Source organism: Marmota monax, unplaced genomic scaffold (genome assembly GCF_021218885.2).
Source record: "Marmota monax isolate L192 unplaced genomic scaffold, Marmota_monax_Labrador192_F-V1.1 WCK01_AAM20220418_F8-fsc00224, whole genome shotgun sequence".
NCBI lineage: Eukaryota > Metazoa > Chordata > Mammalia > Rodentia > Sciuridae > Marmota > Marmota monax.
The window spans coordinates 438,639-456,064 of NW_026693937.1; the positions used below are offsets into that span (position 1 = coordinate 438,639).

At 41.7% G+C, this 17,426-nt stretch overlaps 1 protein-coding gene across 7 annotated transcripts in view; it reads right to left on the minus strand.

Moving 5' to 3' along the window:
• Positions 1-17,426, minus strand: part of Tacc1 (transforming acidic coiled-coil containing protein 1) — a 160,599-nt gene that overhangs the window by 106,220 nt on the left and 36,953 nt on the right. The window contains exon 2 of one of the 7 annotated variants that reach the window (XM_058585419.1): positions 4,112-4,194. The exons of the other annotated variants lie outside the window; for them this stretch is intronic. The gene's annotated coding sequence lies outside the window, so the exon portion shown is untranslated. The remainder of the gene's footprint in view (positions 1-4,111; positions 4,195-17,426) is intronic. 7 annotated transcript variants of the gene reach the window in all.

Genomic DNA, 17,426 nt, shown 5'->3' on the forward strand with positions numbered 1-17,426 from the left:
GTACGCTGCACTTTTCCTCCTTATGTTTTCATTTTGCTTCTGGAACTTCATGGCGTGAATGACATTGGACCGCACAGAAGTTAAGCCCCATATTTAAAAAAAAAAAAAAAAAAAAAACCACACTTCGAGACGGCTGTAGACTGGTGTTTTTCCCTCCCTGATACTGACAGCGTGGAAGATTTCAACCTGATCATCTTCATCCCAGTCACTTCCAAGATTTGGAAATCCCTCAGCAACGACACAACACTGGGCAAGGACAAGAATTTAAGATGCCTAACCCTCCCCAAACCGCACAAGTGAACGCTCTGAAGTGGCCAGGTCTTGGCTAAAGGATGCAAAATTACCCTGTGACGTTACAGCCCCATGGCTTTCCCATTCTCCTTTTTGAGGCTCGCTTTTCATAACTTTCAAATTTTTGATTTCTGACATCGTTTGTCAGTAGTTAAGCCAACAGGCATGGTGACAGCAGCCTTCGAAATAGAACATCTTTATGTTTGAAGGCAAAGGGAAATAGCAGATTTTCTTCACTTTCCATGGAGGGATTTCATTTCGGGATTGCTCTTCAAAATCATCAATGCACACACTTCCAAATGAATCAGCTGCTTCAAATGATGTCCTTGCCTGGATAAGGTTGTTTCTTATACTAGTGTCATTTCCCAGAATTGCAGTGAATCTGTGAAGTGCCTACAGTTTCCCACAGAGAAAGCAGCTCCAAAATTTGGGGACAAGGTCACAGTGAAACTTGCAAAAAGACTGGCCATCTCCCCTGAAAGGGTTTGGCACATATACTGCTGACGAATCATGACTGTCACACATTCAGTAACAAAACAAGCAAAACTACAAGATAAGTCTTGGCAGGTAGTCCTAACAGTGGAAGTGTGGGGGCGGGGAAGGGAGTATCTTGAAAAAAGGTGGGCTGAGGAATCCGGATGCTTTAGCGTTCATTACAGTGTCTTTTCTTCAGAGATAAACACAACTACCATGAATGTTCTAGGGACTACAAAGAAGTACATTTTTTTAAGGTCCACATGAAATATATCCAACTGCTTGTATCTCTGGTTTTATGCTCAAAAAGTAAACCTTCAGATTATATGTCGCTTAGGTTTCTGGGTTTGTTTATTGCCTGAAAATATTAACCTATGTAAATCAGTATGTGGCAAACTTTAGGTTTATGTTCATTCTTCTTCCTGAGTAGTTCTAGAATCTGTTCCCCTCTGTGCCCTGTTGTGATTTACACAGTTCTTGCCTCCCATTTTTCATAGATTGCCTGTTTCCAATGGCTTCTTCCCTGTGAAGGCTTTTCTCACTGCTCAGCCCTGGTCTGGCTGATCTGTGATCCTCCTCTAATCCTGCTGTTCCTGTTCCCCCAGTTCCTGTCCATTTTCCTAGCCACAGTCAGCAGACCACTGGTTCTGAACCTTCAATATGTCCAAGAATCACCTGGGAGAGCTTCTTAAAAAACACAAATCTGAGTTGCCAGCAGGATCTGGAGAACAGTTTACTAAATGTCCTTGAGGGATTGTTGTTACAGGGTCAATTTTGGAAACAATTCCTATCTTGAACGAATTGCCCCCTGCCTCGGAGATTTGCACATTTCTAGGCTGCACCTCTTCTCCTGAAAAACCAGCCTCTACCTCAGAGCAAAGCCTGTCCAAGGAAGAGAATTGACCTTTGTCCTTGGAAAGACCCACAGAGCACTCCTAGGCACATTCCCACCCTGTAAATTGTTTATCTACAAATAACAGGAGAGATCTGCTGCGCCAGGTGTCCCTGATTCAGTCAGGCTAGGTGGGGATCCATAGCAACCCCCTAGCAGCCACCAATCAGCATGAGACAGGGAAATACCTGGGATGCCAGATGACCCTCCCAGTAGTTTATGGTGGTTGATAACGTGTTGGGAAACCATGTAGTTCAGCATGAACACCCCTCTTGGCTTAAACCAATCAGTTCAAATGAATACCCCTTTTGTACTGACCAATCACCCTTACCCAACTTGTTCCCGCCAGTGAATGTGCTAATCATGTTTTAGAATTGTTATTTGATTTTCCTGCGGTGTGTGATGATTTGCTAAGAGATGCTATGATGTATGTGGGGGTCCCTGCCTTTTCCAAAGAATGTATAAAACTGCTGCAAACCCTGGGCTCGGGGCCTCTCAGCGTCACCAGTTGGTGTGTGTGTGCACGGAGGGCCGCGCTAGCTCGCAATAAATACCTCTTTGCTGTTTACATCGATCTTGGTCCCTGGTGGTCTTTTGGGGGTCCCGAATTCGAGCAAAACACTCCCATCCCCACCCCCAAGCTCCCAGGCCTTGGCTGTTCAAATTTCTTTCATTACCTAGCTCAAGGGTATACTCTAAGAAAGCAGGCTGGTTTCTTCCTGCCTTCTATCCTCTGAACATTCATATAAACCATTACTGTGGCCCTTACCCACAGAAACTTGTTTTTGTTTTGTAGAACTGGGGGTTGAACCTCATGCATGCTAGTCAAGTGCTCTACCATTGGAACTACATCTCCTCAGCCATTATTTTGAGACAGGATTTCCCTAAATTGCCTAATCTGGCCTTGAATTTGGATCTTCCTGCCTCAGTCTCCTGAGTAGCTGGGATTACTGCAATGCACCACCACACCCAGCTTTTAGATAGCTTTGAAAGTGAAAGGGAGCCTTCTTAATTAGTGATGCCAAAACTCCAGGCATAATCCATGACTGCCTCAGACTGTAAGGTCATGCTACATTTAGCACGATACATGCAACATACTTATTTACATGTCTATTCCACTTCTGGACAAGATTCTAAAGATCATGGACATATTTATGATGCATTTTTTGTTTCTCAGAGATTAAGCCAAGGCTATTCACTCAATAGGTGTTCAATAAATTAATATTCTAGTTGACAATTTGTCCTTATGTATTTAGCTAAGATGACATCACTTCTTAAAACCTGGCTCCTCCTAGGGAAATCAAATTTTGCCCAATGAAGAACAGAACCCAGGTCCAATGATAGCCCCAGTAAGATAAAACCCAACCTATGCAGCAACTTTTGAAACTACAAAATCAAATGCCCAGGTTTCTGAAAAATCAGCCCTCTGCAAGTTCTTGGACTTAGTGTGAACATCAAGAAAGTAACTTACTCCATAGTTACTGAATGGATTTTATTTTCCAGAAGTATGATAATGAGGCTGATGTATCAGTTTTCCTGTAATTCTGGAAAAGAATGGGCAATGTTTGACAACAGCTATCCTAACCAAGATAAATCTAATTTTACTGATGCAACTCAGCTTTGCTTAGCAGGATGTCAGCAGATACATAAGCAAGTAACCAAATGAACCGGATTTGTTTTGGAAATGACCTTAAGCACAGAAAAGGTCCCATCTCTCCTCCTCTTCTCACCCTTCCCAGAAGCTCTTGATGAATACACCATGAAAATCTAATCTAATCAATTCCAAGCACCAAAAATAAATAAACAAAAGAATAAAATGTAATTTACTTGAAAATTTTACAAATGGTGGGCAGGCCGGGTACACACCTTGTAGCTAATCAGTGCTCCAGAGGGTTTGCAAAATTGGTCTTTTGGGTAGAAATTAAATAAACCCTATGAGTAAGCAAACCCAAACTGCTGACAAGGACTCTCCTTGACCTAACTCTAGCGAGACTCCACTAAACACTCCATGCCTTAACTTTGAGCTTCAGTTTTTGTCTGTGTAGGGTCTAGTTTTGTCAAGAATCCTGCTGGGTCACTTTCATGAGAATCCCCACCCTCATTCTCTTACCCTGGCCTGCCTTCAGCAAGAATCCTGTCAGGTTGGTTTAGCCAGAATCCTCCTTTACTCATGAAGCTTCCTCTTAGTAGGAAGTAGTTTTCCTTCTTCCTCACCCACAGATCCCTAGACATAAACCCTCACTTGTCTTTATATTTGGGGTTAAGCCCCATCTCTCTCTTTCTCTGCTACTGAAAAATGCTGAGGCAGTAGTCCTTTTTCAAATGAAGTCTTCCCTATTGAACAAGTGCCATAACAAAATTGTCTTTGACAAGGCAAGCCATTATTTAGCTACTGGGAGAATGTCTGTGGGGAAGGGGCAGGAAAGCAAGGGGCAAAGGCAGGGCAGGGCTTACCTCTGAATGATCCCTTAGACCTGTTAAGGAGTTAGAACTTGCTTCTGGAGTAGGGGGAGCAAACACCAGTGCCTACTTAGCTTCTGGAAGAGAATGAAAAGGCCCAGGTGTTAGTGGTAGCTCAAGAATAGCTCTACCTCGCTGGGCCTGTAATCCCAGCAACTGGGGAGGCTGAGGCAGGAGGATACCAAGTTTAAGACCAGCCTCAGCAAGTTAACAAGACCCTATCTCAAAAAGGAGTAAGGATGTAGCTCAGTGTCCCTGTGTTCAATCCCCAGTACCAACAATCAGTCAAAATAGGAACAATCCTACCCAGTTCTTGCAGCTTGGTACCACCATCTAACAATCTTCCATGCAAAACTGAAATACTGCATTTTATAAGAAATCTTCCAATATTATAAATGCTCTTCCTAATTTAAAATGTTTTAAACTTTGTGGAGCTGCAGGGCAAGCCAAATCTATGTGTGTACCTCCTCGGCCCATGGAGCCTAGACAAGCAAAGGGGAGTCCTTTGAGACAATAAAGTAACATTTCTGCTTAGATCACAGATAATTCTGGCAACAACTTGGGGGCTGGGATCAAAGGAGTCAAGACTAGGAGACCTGTGACCTAGTATTTTCTCTGCTCCAAACTGCCTAGCTAAGAGAGACAGCTTCTTTCACAATGAGAAGCAGAATTAGAACTAGTGTTCTCTTTCACTCCACTTGTTCAATAATAGCAGAGCTGTGAGCAATCCAAGCGTAAGATGAACACTATTAATAGAAGGAACAAAACCATCTCTATTTAAAAAAAAAAATGTTTCTGACCTCCAGTGAAAAGAGAAGACATTTGTGTATGAGTGCTGTTGAGGGCGTAGAGGAGGCAAGTAAAGAGGAAAGCATCAAGATGGCAGCAGAGAATCACAGAGATAAAGCAGCCGTTAAGAAAACAGAAAGGTCAGGAGCGTAGAAAAACCCATGCAACTATCTGAATTATCTAACTACTTAAGAATTCGATGAGTAAAATAAACAACTAATTCAACCAAGATTAAATGCCAGATTGATGATGTAAAGCACAATTGCTGGGATGCTCTGAAGCACTTAGGAAAAGTACATACGAAATTGAAATAGCATCTAACAAAAATGTTTAGGGGCTTCAATGCAACCTCAATGCAACAGAGCATCTTCCACTCTCTGCTGGGTGAGTTTTCTAAGACACAGTGGAGAATTATTTCCTCAATGGGTATTCCAACAACCTGACCACTGAGCATTCTCTCCTCACTCAACAAGCTTAACACCCTCAACCTTTAGCACTTTTTCCCCTTGAATACTTCAAATATAGAAGGTCTCAAAGATGTAAGAAATAGTACCTTTTAACAGTTTCATCTGATTCTTTTAATCATTCTCTCAGGTATACAGGGCAGATTTTATCATTCTCCTTTGGTGATAAGGGAAGGGAAGCAGAAAAGGCAAGTTAACCTGCCTGAAGTCACACAGTAGATCAGTGCCAGAATGGAATCTACAACCCTAGTCTGTCTGTCTCTCTCTCTCTCTCTCTTTCTTTCTTTCTTTTTTAGTGCATTATCCCTATATATAATAGCAGAGTTAATTCTGACATAACCCTAGTATCTTAGCTTTCATATTCTTTGCCCAGTAAATCAAAAGAAAGCAGAGGCCCTCTCAGCCACTCTGTAGCTTAAGATTCCATCAGCTGTTCTTAGTCAGTTTTCTTTTCCCTGGTGTGGGCTGCCACGTCACAACTAGCAATATCTTGCTCTGTTGTGAAGAATTGCTATTGTTGACAGGAGGCCTGAGGCCACTCTACCTGCTTTTCTGCCCTACCACAGTCTGACTAGACAAGAGCATGCTGATGTCTGTACAGACAGCATCGCCAACAACATCTCCCAACATTCAGATATGTTATGGTTACAGTCTTAACCTTGCAAGGTCAGATGTTCTAGTTATCCTCTACTCATAGGCTATAATTACCTATGGAATTACAATCTACCCTGTACTACCCAAACACCGAAATTGGGGAGTTGTACTATGTATTTATACTTAAGATTATATAAGTAAGAGGGCTGGGGGTATAGCTCAGTGGTAGATTACTTCCTAACATGAGGAAGACCCTATGTTTGGTCCCCAGCATTGCAAAATATTTGTGTGTATACATACATATATGTATGTATGTATGTATATATATATATATATGTGTGTGTGTGTGTGTGTGTGTGTACATCAATCATAAAGAGAAGCTCCTTTCTAATTTTTCAAAAGAAAAAAAATCACACTTGTGTCCACAGTTCATACTCTTTCAGAGCTCTAGAAAGATCAACAAGAATGCAGATTGCATTCAGTAAAGTCTGGGCTGATCTTACCACCTGGCGCCTGCTTGAAGACCCTTGTTCGGGCTTTGCACTGGTGAACTCCAATCATATCCACCCCCTGATCAGTTTTATCCTGTATTCCAAAAGTAAAGTTTGAATTCCCCTTAAATCAATCATGGCCACATAGTAGAGATACCATATTAGCTTTCAGAAAAACTGGGGAACAGGGGCAGTTCATATATTTTATGATGTAAACACTAAACTATTATTGTTGAAGAGCCAGATCTATGAGGTTCTTTCTCATCTCCATCACATACCTCGAGATATGTTTAGTGACTTCTTTAAAAAGTTCACTTTAGTTCTCTGGGATGGAAGGGTATGAAAGAAGCAGTAATTGAATGCAAAAGACATAAACAGAGTTAGGTCAGTCGGTTTATTCCAAGTGAGGAAAATAAGCCCAACATTATCCCTAATTCTTCCCACCAACCACCACCAATCCAAAATTGAAAACAAGCAAACCCAAAACAAAGATCTACTTAAAGCAATAAACTTAAATTTAGAAATATCTTCTATTCCAGTAGTATTTGGCCTTTCCTGCAAAACACCACCATTTTATTTACAGAGCCTGTTAAACAGGAATATCTGAAGATTATTCTTACTGATTCAGCAACTTTTGTTTCCTTCTGTTGAACTTATATTCCTCTCGAACACATTAGGTATTAAGAATGTGGGCCCACTAAATCCCAGGGCTTTATACCTAGATCTCAGACAAGAAAACCATGTGAAACCTTTAAGTTATTATGAATTTAATAAGGTACATGTCTAATAAGGAACATTACTCCAAATGTGAAATGTCTGCTTTACTTCACTGACCTGCTTGGGAGTGCAGAGTGGAATATAAGGCTTGAGTTTAAAAGGCTAAAGTAACTTGGGAAATTGTAATAGAAAAATATTTCTCTATGGGTGGGGGGGTCAGTTCCTGAGGACTAAAGCCAGGGGCACTCTACCACTGAGCCATATCCCCAGCCCTTTTTATTTTGAGACTGGTTCTTGCTAAATTGCTAAGGCTGGCTCAAACTTGCAATCTTCCAGCCTCAGCCTCCTAAATCACTGGGATTATAGGCATGTGCCACCATACCCAGCTTAATATTCTTTTATTATTATTATTTAAAGAGAGAGAGAGAGAGAATTTTAATATTTATTTTTTCTTAGTTTTCGGCAGACAACATCTTTGTTTGTATGTGGTGCTGAGGATTGAACCTGGGCAGCACGCATGCCAGGAGAGAGCGCTACCGCTTGAGCCACATCCCCAGCCCCTTAATATTCTTTTTTTAAAAAATATTTTTTAGTTGTTGATAGACCTTTATTTTTATTTATTTGTTTGTTTATTTATATGTGGTGCTGAGGAACCCAGTGCCTCACACATGGTAGGCAAGCACTGTACCACTGAGTTACAAACCCAGCCCTAATATCCTTTTTTTCTGAGCCATTTTATTAATTCTCCTCCGTCCCATCCCCAAAATTAAATGAATCCCCCAAACAATGAATCCTTAAAAATTAGGAGAACATTGGTTACATGCTTCAAATTTTCTGAGCTCATCCTGATATCAAATATTCTATTCAAATTGGGTACACTGGCCAGTAATTGCAGCAGCTCAGGAGGCTGAGGCAGGAGGATTGCAAATTCAAGGCCAGCCTGAGCAATTTATCAAGGCTCTATGTAGCTCAGTGAGACTGTCTCAAGATTTAAAAACAAAAACTACTCACTGTCCTTGTAAATGCATTTGTGTGCCTTCAGGAGACCAAATGTCCCCATTTTTTGGAGTTTTGAGACATCACTAAGAAGTTAAAAGGCAGCAGATTAGGAGGGTGGATGAAAAGGGCAGCAGAGATAGACCCTCTTGGGTGTGGGAAGAAGGGATCACCCAGAAGAAATAATAAAACCACGAAAAGCTTTTGAAAATAATTCTAACAGCTGTGCCACTTTAGTCCTTACTCTGGGGATATGGAGGGATTTGATTACAGTAATTCATGTGTTTGTGAACAATAATCTTCCTGCATTTCTAAGAGATTTTTAAAAATGAGAAAGTAAGAAGTAAATTCTACAATGATATGCAGCCTCCTGTAAAGTTCAGATTTTATCTCTTTAGAGTAAATGTTCAAATACCATATTTCAATTCTGAAAAAAAAATCAAGTCAAAATATTAATGTGTCACTGATTTTCCTCACTAATAAATATAAACTAAAAGTCTAGCAGAATTAACAGAAAGACATAATAATGTTCCAAGTTGACAGAAAAAAATATTGTAAATATGGCAATATTACCCTATTAACTTGTAGGGTTAATTTGATTTCAGTCAAAAGTCCCAGGAGGTTTTTCTCAGAAATTGTCAATATTTTTCAAAAGTTTATCTGGAAAAAATAAAATGGCAAACATAATTTAAACTCTTTAAAACACACACAACTGCTGGGCACAGTGGTGCATGCTTGTACTCCCAGCAGCTCAGGAGGCTGAGACAGGAGGATTGTGAGTTCAAAGCCAGCCTCAGCAAGAGTGAGGCACTAAGCAACTCGGTGAGACCCTATCTATAAATAAAATACAAAATAGGGCTGGGGATGTGGCTCAGTGGTCAAGTGCCACTGAATTCAATCCCTGGTACAAAAAAAAAAAAAAAATCAAACCCACACATGCAACCACTAAGAATTAAGAAAGGAATAGAAAAATAGGTAGATCCTTGTTCAGTAAAAACAGAATGGGGGGGCTGGGTTGTGGCTCAGTGGCAGAGCGCTTGTCTCACATGTGTGAAGCATTGGGTTCAATCCTCAGCACCACATAAAAATAAATTAATTAATTAAAAGTATTGTGTCCTTTACTACTAAAAATATATTTTTAAAAAAACAGAATGGGAATCTCAAAAAAGGACCCTTCAAGATATAAGCATTTAATGTACAATCGACAGGAAAGTAACATTATTTTGAAAGTAGTTGGAGAATAACTGGTTGGCAATGGGAAACAAGATCAATTTGAACCCTTACCTCAGAACATACACCATGATAAATCCCAGATGGATTAGATGGCTAAATAATACAAATCAAACCATGGGAAGAAAACAATCTAGAAGCAACAGAATCTGTCAAAGCTCTGTAGGAAGGATGACGGTCCAACTCAGAAGTAATTAATAAAACCACACACAAAACCAAGATTGCAGACTTGGCTAAATAAAAAAAGTAAAGCTTTTAAGCATGTGTCTTGAATTAAAAGGCAAACAACAGGCGGAAGAAAAACAAAGGTTAGTATTGTTATTACCTCAGGGATTTGTGAAAACCAGTAAGATCATTCAAACATTCAAATCCCAAAAGAGAAGTGAACAATCACAACTGCTTACTGTGTATCAGACACTATACTCTAGCCCGTACCCCACAATCTCATGAGGAAAAGCTTTATTACAGCTTTGTGTGTGAGTGTGTGTGTGTGTGTGTGTGAGAGAGAGAGAGAGAGAGAGAGATTAAACCCAGGGCCTTGCATACTATAAGGCCAAAAAATAAAACAACAACTCCAGCTGCAAAATCAGGTTAAGTTGTATTGGCTACATTTTGAACTTCCAGAGCAGGGACTATTGATCCGGAATAATGAAGGGTTTCAGAAGATCCTGAGCTCTGAAATTAAATACAAAAGTATGTCTTTGCACATATTTGCATCAATCTCTCCTCCTCTTCCCCATATGCAGTCCAATTCCATTCCAGGAACAATGTTTTAGGCTGATTGGAGATTAATTTTCAAATTTGAAAGTGATACTAACTGAAAAACCTTCAGTTACAGAGAAGTTATAGCCAAAGGGGGTCTCATACAGCGAACTCAGACCTGCTAGAAGTTAATATTGGAGGAAGCTTTGAGGACTGGGGATGTATGTAGCGCAGTGGTAGAGGGCTTGCCTAGCACACACAAGGCCCTGGCTCAATCCCCTGCATTGCAAAAAAGAAACAAACCATGATGACTTGCAGAGGATGGAAAAGGGAGAGGAGTGGACAGCAATGACCCTCACCACCCCAGGGTGTGGTGTGCTCTTCCTCAGGTGCCCTGTGGGAGCCAGTGGCAGGAGGCTAAGGTGGGTATCATCTAAGTGACTGTCTGGTAACCAAGGTGGGAATGAAACCCTTGTTCCAAGGAGGCATTCACCCATCACACCAAAGTGCCATAGAAAAAGAGGTTTTCCAGGGATAACTCAGAGTACAAACAAGAATCCTCAAAGACACAAAATTGGGCTAGAACAAAAAAGTTGGGAGTGCTTGGGAGGAATGGAGGAATTTTAGATAGGGCAAAGGGAGGGAGGAAAAGGGACAGGGGATGGGGGTAGGAAAGACCGTGGAATGAGATGGACATCGTTACCCTAAGTACATGTATGAAGACACGACAAGGATGGTGTGACTCTTCTCTGTGTACAACCAGAGACATGAAAAATTGTGCTCTATATATGTACTATGAAGTGAAATGCATTCTGCTGTCATATATAACAAATCAGAATAAATAAATAAATGTTAGAAAAAGAAAAGAAAAGAAATGCACATTCTTGTGCCCACTGCTGTGAAATGGGAGGCTTGGGAGTTCAGGCCATGGTGTTACAATGAGTCCTCCTCCAGCCATGCACATTTCAAAGCCTCCTATCAGCCTTCTTTAGCCACACTGTAGATACTTAGTCTCTATACAGGAAATGGATTTCCAACATCTAACTGGAGACAAAAAGCTTTTTTTTTTTTAGTTGTAGATGGATACAATATTGTTATTTTATTTATTAATTTTTATGTGTTGTTGAACCCAGTGCCTCCAAAGTGCCAGGCAAGCATTCTACCGCTGAGCTACAGCCTCAGCCCTACAAAAAGCTTTTTGATCAACAGCAATTTCAATACTTCCTCCTTAGTGTGGTATGTATGGCCTGAATAGCATTTACTACTTTCATCCACAACATTCTGAATTGCCTCATTAAAACTCATAAGTCCACAGCATCACCAGCTCTAAAACCTTAACAGCCAAATTATGGCTATAAGAGGTATTTCTGATTCTCATCTCCCTAATCCTTTCCTCCATTTGCCATCCACAATCCATGTTTTCCTTGGAACTCCAACGGCATACGGTTTGGCCATCCTGGCTCCTGCTTCTGATGCCGGGTGGGAAAGTGACTCAGGTTTGACTAAACAGCATCTTCCACCACCAGTCCTCCTGCACCCCTCCCAAGCTACAACGCTTGACCCAGCAAAGGACACAAAACCTAAGTCCATCCAATTTATGTCTCCTGACAACCTTTTAAAATTTTTTCACCACTACCCTTCTGTTTCCTTGATCAAATCTGAGGCCCTCTGGCAAGATTCCAAAGAAAAGTCAGCATCCACAGTGGGGGGACAGGCCAAAAACTGCCTTGAGAGAAGTGGCCTGTACAACGGCAGCACACCCAGCAGGGACCCCAGGGGTGGGGCTGAGTCCATGTTGGCTGTATCAGTGGATGAAATGCGACTCTGCTGGATTAACCAACAAGATGGGCACTTTCACTGGTCACTGGCCACTTGGCTCCATAATCGCTTTATTTAAGATGCTGTGTTAAACCTCAAGTAATAACCTCAGGTAGAGACACTTTCCAGGTTGACAGGTGCCAGGAAGGAGATACACAGAGGTGGTGAGGCAACATTCCTCAGCCTCATTCCACAGCTCCTGCTGCAGCTGTTTGGTCAAAAGCTGCCTCAGAGGTTCCCAGAATTCACCCTTCCCTGCCAATTACATCAAAGACCAGATTTAAAGAATTTCTCAGCCAGGGGAGTGGGGTGAGGCATAGCTCTGTGGTACAGCACTTGCCTGGCACATTGGGTTTGATTCCTGCCAATACAAAAAAAAAAAGAGAGAGAGAGAGAGAGAGAGAGAAGAAGAAGAAGAAGAAGAAGAAGAAGAAGAAGAAGAAGAAGAAGAAGAAGAAGAAGAAGAAGAAGAAGAAAGAAAGAAAGAAAGAACAGAAAAATAATAAGAATTTCCCTGATTCTCAGAAATATTTGAGTGACTCCTTGTGCTGGAGTCTTTCTTTGTTCCCTTGAAGACACTAATTTTTTCCCCCAAATAAGGTATTCAGAATTATTCTATCTTCAGCATCCACACTTTAAAGTCAATCAGTTGAAAACATTATCGAGTGGAGCTCAGGATGCACAGGGCACTCAGAGGGAACTGCTTTTCCTCTCTGAAGCTGACATTCAGAACAGGCACACCACAGACAGTGCAAGGCAAGGAACTGATTGGTTTCACATATCTCCAGGCTCCCAGTGATGAAAGAAGAAGAAGGCTCAACTATGACCAAAAAAGGAAGCAGCATGATTCAGCTTCCATAGAGGGTTGCAAATGTGTGAGGGGGGGAAAAGAATGGGGGAGAAGGAGAGGGGAGGAGGGGTATCCAGCAGTGGGTTGCAACTGCACAGGAGAAACATGAATCAGAATTCTGGCTCCCTCAAGATCCTTCACAAGGCAGGAAAGCTATTGCTCCTGGGGAGATATTGTCATGTTGATGAACAATATAGCCTTAAAAAACCCTTGATGATTGGTAAAGAAACCTCAGACTTGACACTGTCGGCTAGGGTATGCAATCCAGCAACAAGGCATCCCCAAGAGAGCTCTAGCTCAGCAGGGGAAAAAGCCACAGTCCTCTGACATCCCTGTTGTGATGCAGTCACTGCTTTGTGAGGAAGGATTTGTGGGAAGGTCAGGGCTGGCAGCACAGGACACAGGCACAGTTACACACATACATCACACACACAAACAACCCCACACAGTCTAAGGTGTGAATACACACACCACCCAGTTATATGTATACACACAGTCACACATACCACATTCCCTCCCAGTCTCAATCACACATACACACTTCTCCCAACCGTCACACATGCAGTCATACATACACAGTGTACACACACCACACACACAGTCACACACTCACCTCCTCCATCTCACTAATACATACAAATAGCCCCCACAAAATCACACACATGTACATCAACCCTTTCACACACTCAGAATTACACACACACACACACACACACACACATTCCTCAAGCCCTTCTATCCCAGCACAAGTCTTCTTCCCCAGCCCCCCTGACCATTCACACAAAGGCATGGAATATGATGGACAGGCAGTTATCAAGGGTATAAAAACAAATGTTACTTCAAAGAAAAAGACCCCAAACTGGCAAAATGAAAGACACAAGGAGACATTAAAAAGTCTAACAGATGAGGGAAGAATCAGTCAAGTAAATATTCCTGTCCAAACCCAGGAATTGTTTGTTTGGTCTCTGAACAATATTCCTTAGAAACTGTAACAATTCATTCTTTTGTCATCTGTTGGTTTTGTTTTTGTTGCCCAGGCTAGCCTTGGACTCCTGGGCTCAGGTGATCCTCCTGTCTCAGCCTCCCAAATAACTGGGGGGGGGGGGTCTGGGGTTGTGGCTCAGTGGTAAAGAGTGCGCCTAGCGCATATGTATGAGGCCCTGGGTTCCATCCACATAAAAATACCTAAAATAAAAGTATTATGTCCAACTACAACTAAAAAATAAATATTTAAAAAAAAAAGTGGCAGCCCACACTGAAATGTAAAGTTCATTCTTCCAGGTGAAGAACAGACATCCTGCTGGGCTGGGGAAGCAGCAATCTTTGGGAATAAAAACTTCATGTTGTACAGATTTGCTGGGCAGGAGTTAGAGCAGTCACCAGAGAGAATCAGGAAGTTCAGTCTCACAATCAACAAAAAAAATTTAAGAGAATTTTAAAATTTGTATTTCGATAAGTACAAAGTCACAATGGCTCTGCCTCCAACCCAAGGTGTTTATACTGCAATCCAATTGCCACATTCCAATGAACAAGCATTGAACAATGCAAAGGAGGAGGAGGATTTCCAGCTTCTCAGGAGCCACAGAAAATATTCTCTAAACCATGAGATTTGGAGGAGTAAGGAGAAACCTCGCATCCCTGAGACACAGGATCCTAGCCAGTAGAAGGAAACGGAAGCATTAAAAGTTCCAACTTCACCCTCCAGTGTTCCTTCTCCCCCGCCCTGCCCCGCCCCCCAAATGTACTGTAAGTTAGTATCCAAATGGTTTTTTCACCTTATCCCAGCCTGCAAGGGAGCTGGCTGGAGAGTGTTGTCACCCAAGGCCGACCTATGCCCAGGATTGGGGGGATGGTGCCCCCTGGTGGTAGGACTGGAGAACAGAGGCTTCTACCCAGCAAGCCACAGCAGGAAAGAGCAAAGAAGCCCACCCACCTCTACACGGTCAGTCTCCCTTCTTTCATTACCAGATATTCCCAAATTTGAAGCCTATTTCTTAGCTATATCTTGTCCTCAAGGTAATCTGCCAATCACCACTCTGGGTAGCCACTGTAAAGGTGGCTATTTAGGATTTGACTTGTGTTCCCACTTGTCATCATTATGGGACACTGGTTATGATGCTAAGTTTGGACCTTGAATGTCACTCAAAGGCCCATGTGCTAAAGACTTGGTCCACAAGGTTGCTCTATCAGATGGTGACAGAAACTTTATATGGTGGGGTGTAGTAGGAGGTCCTCAGGTGATAGGGGTGTGCCCTTGAAGGAAAGTGTGGAACCCTGACCTCTTCCTCTCTCTTTGCTTCCTGGTGGATGAGGTGAATGGTTTTGCTTCTCCACACTCTCCCACCGCAATGTGCTGCCTCAATGTGCTACACAGGCCCAAAGCAGCAGGCCAACTGATCATGGACTAGAACCTCCAAAACTGAGCCAAAATAAACATTTTTCCCTTTGTAACTTGATTATCTCAAGTATTTTGTTACAGTGACAGCTAACACACATGGCTTCATACACATCAGAAGTACCACAGACTGAATATAATTTATTTTCAGTGCTGAGGATTGAACCCAGGGCCTCAGGCATACAAGGCAAGCACTCTTACACGTAACTTGATTAATGAAGGACTCCAGGGTCTTCTGAGGCCAGTGGACACACAGGCTTGAAAAGGCAAAGGAAATGCCAATCATCTTCCCACTTTCATATCTTGCACCAAGCCTCCTGAGTTTTGTGTTCTCAAACCCCTCTTTAAGAACAACTTTGATGTAGCCATAGAAACATAACATTTTTCAGTTGTTAGGAAAGCAAGACCCACAGACAAAAATAATCCAGCAAAAAAAAAAAAAAAAAAAAAAACACGAGAAGCATCCTGTCTGCTCTGTGTAAATGCAGCACAATATACGGTATTTATCTATAAAATGGGTTGGACAACATTTCCTCAAACATTTACTTTCCTGAAACTATGTTATCAGTAGGGAAAGTGCCATAAAAATTCATTTTCTAGCAGATAAACAGAAGTCTCTGCTGGTTAATGAGTTGCCTGGGTGGCAGACCCACTCTGGAAATACCTAGTCATTTTGTCTCCTCTTGCTTCAGCTAAGTTCTTCAAACCTCAATACTAGCTCCCCCACTTAGTAAGTCTGTGACCTTCATTTGTCAACCTTTCCAGGCCTCAGTTTATTCATCTGTAAAATGGAAAGAATAACATCAACTTCATGGGGCCCCAGAAAATATTACACGAGATGATGGATAAACGTAGGGTCTCTGACCCTCCTAACTTTTATGTGTGTGTATATGTGTCTTTTCACATGCAATTTCATCCTGCTATCAAGGGATCTGTAGTCCATCCATTGAAGTTTTCAGAGCTATTCTCAAGCAAAGCATCTTTGCAAGGTTTCTGGGAGTGCTTATCCTGACGTAGCATGTAGTTAAGATTCTACAAGGCCGGGCATCATGACACAGATATATGTGTCTTCTCAGACACAGAACTATCCATCTTTCAGAAAACACACGCAACTCCGAAGTGTCTATGTAACATTCCTGCTACGGATTGTACGTCTCCACTGAAAATCATGTGAAAACTTAACTTCTGCTGTGAAGTATTACGAGGCAGGACCCTCGAGAGGTGATCAGGTCATGAAGGCAGAGCCACTTGTGGGTTTGTGGGGAACAGGTTAATGAGTTATCTCCACCGTGGGCCTGTTATCAAAGACAGTTTGGCTTTGTCTCTTGTGTGTGCCCCTCTCGCCATGTGATATCCAGCTGACCTGTAACCCCTCAGTCTCTGCAGAGAATCCCCACCAAAACAGATCACTGGATGCAGCTGCCTGATCTTGAACTTCCCATTCTTGACAACAATGAGCTGAAAATACCCTTTTCCTTAATAAATTACCTAGCCTCCAGTATTCTATTACAGCAACAGAAAATGGAAACAACTCACAAGTTTAAGCAAGCAAAATATAACTTCTTTGGTCTGGAATTGTTACTAATAACATTTGTTGTACATATACCCTAAGACTGATGGGGGAGAAATGTACTACCTACAAGAAAAAACAAAAATTATTTGTTAAGTCCAACTATTGTTAAGACTTCTGAGAATGAAGAAATGTCAAAGTGAAGAATTCTTGTATTAATAACTGTCCACAATTACCACGTTTCCACTGGTAAAAGAGTTGAAAGATAAACGAAGAGTAGAGTATGGTGGTTGGCCATTTGGCACTCACTCTGTTAATCTGCTAGTACTTTGTCTCATACTACAAGAAATAGAGTCTAGACTGTGAAAAACCTTAGCCTGACAAAACATGCAGATGACCAGACGGCATTTGAAGGAGCCACTGTTTCAGAAGACGGAACTAAATTGCTTAAAATGCAAACTTCAGGTGGACTGAAAATTGATTAGGCTAGCATAAATGCTCTGAGAAGCTCGATTATGAATGTCCCTTTTCCCCAAGCACCACATCCCCTTCCATTCTCAGGGTCACCTCCTCCTGTCTGATTCTGGAATGTGTCCTGTCTCCAATATCATAAACAATTATTAAGATTTTATATATTTAGAAAAGCTTTCCTCTCTTCAGATACATTCCCACATAATAACAAAGAGCTTTCATAATGGCTTCTCAGGCAGCCAGTTAATATTTATGGAATTCATGAGAATGAAAAGAAAAAAA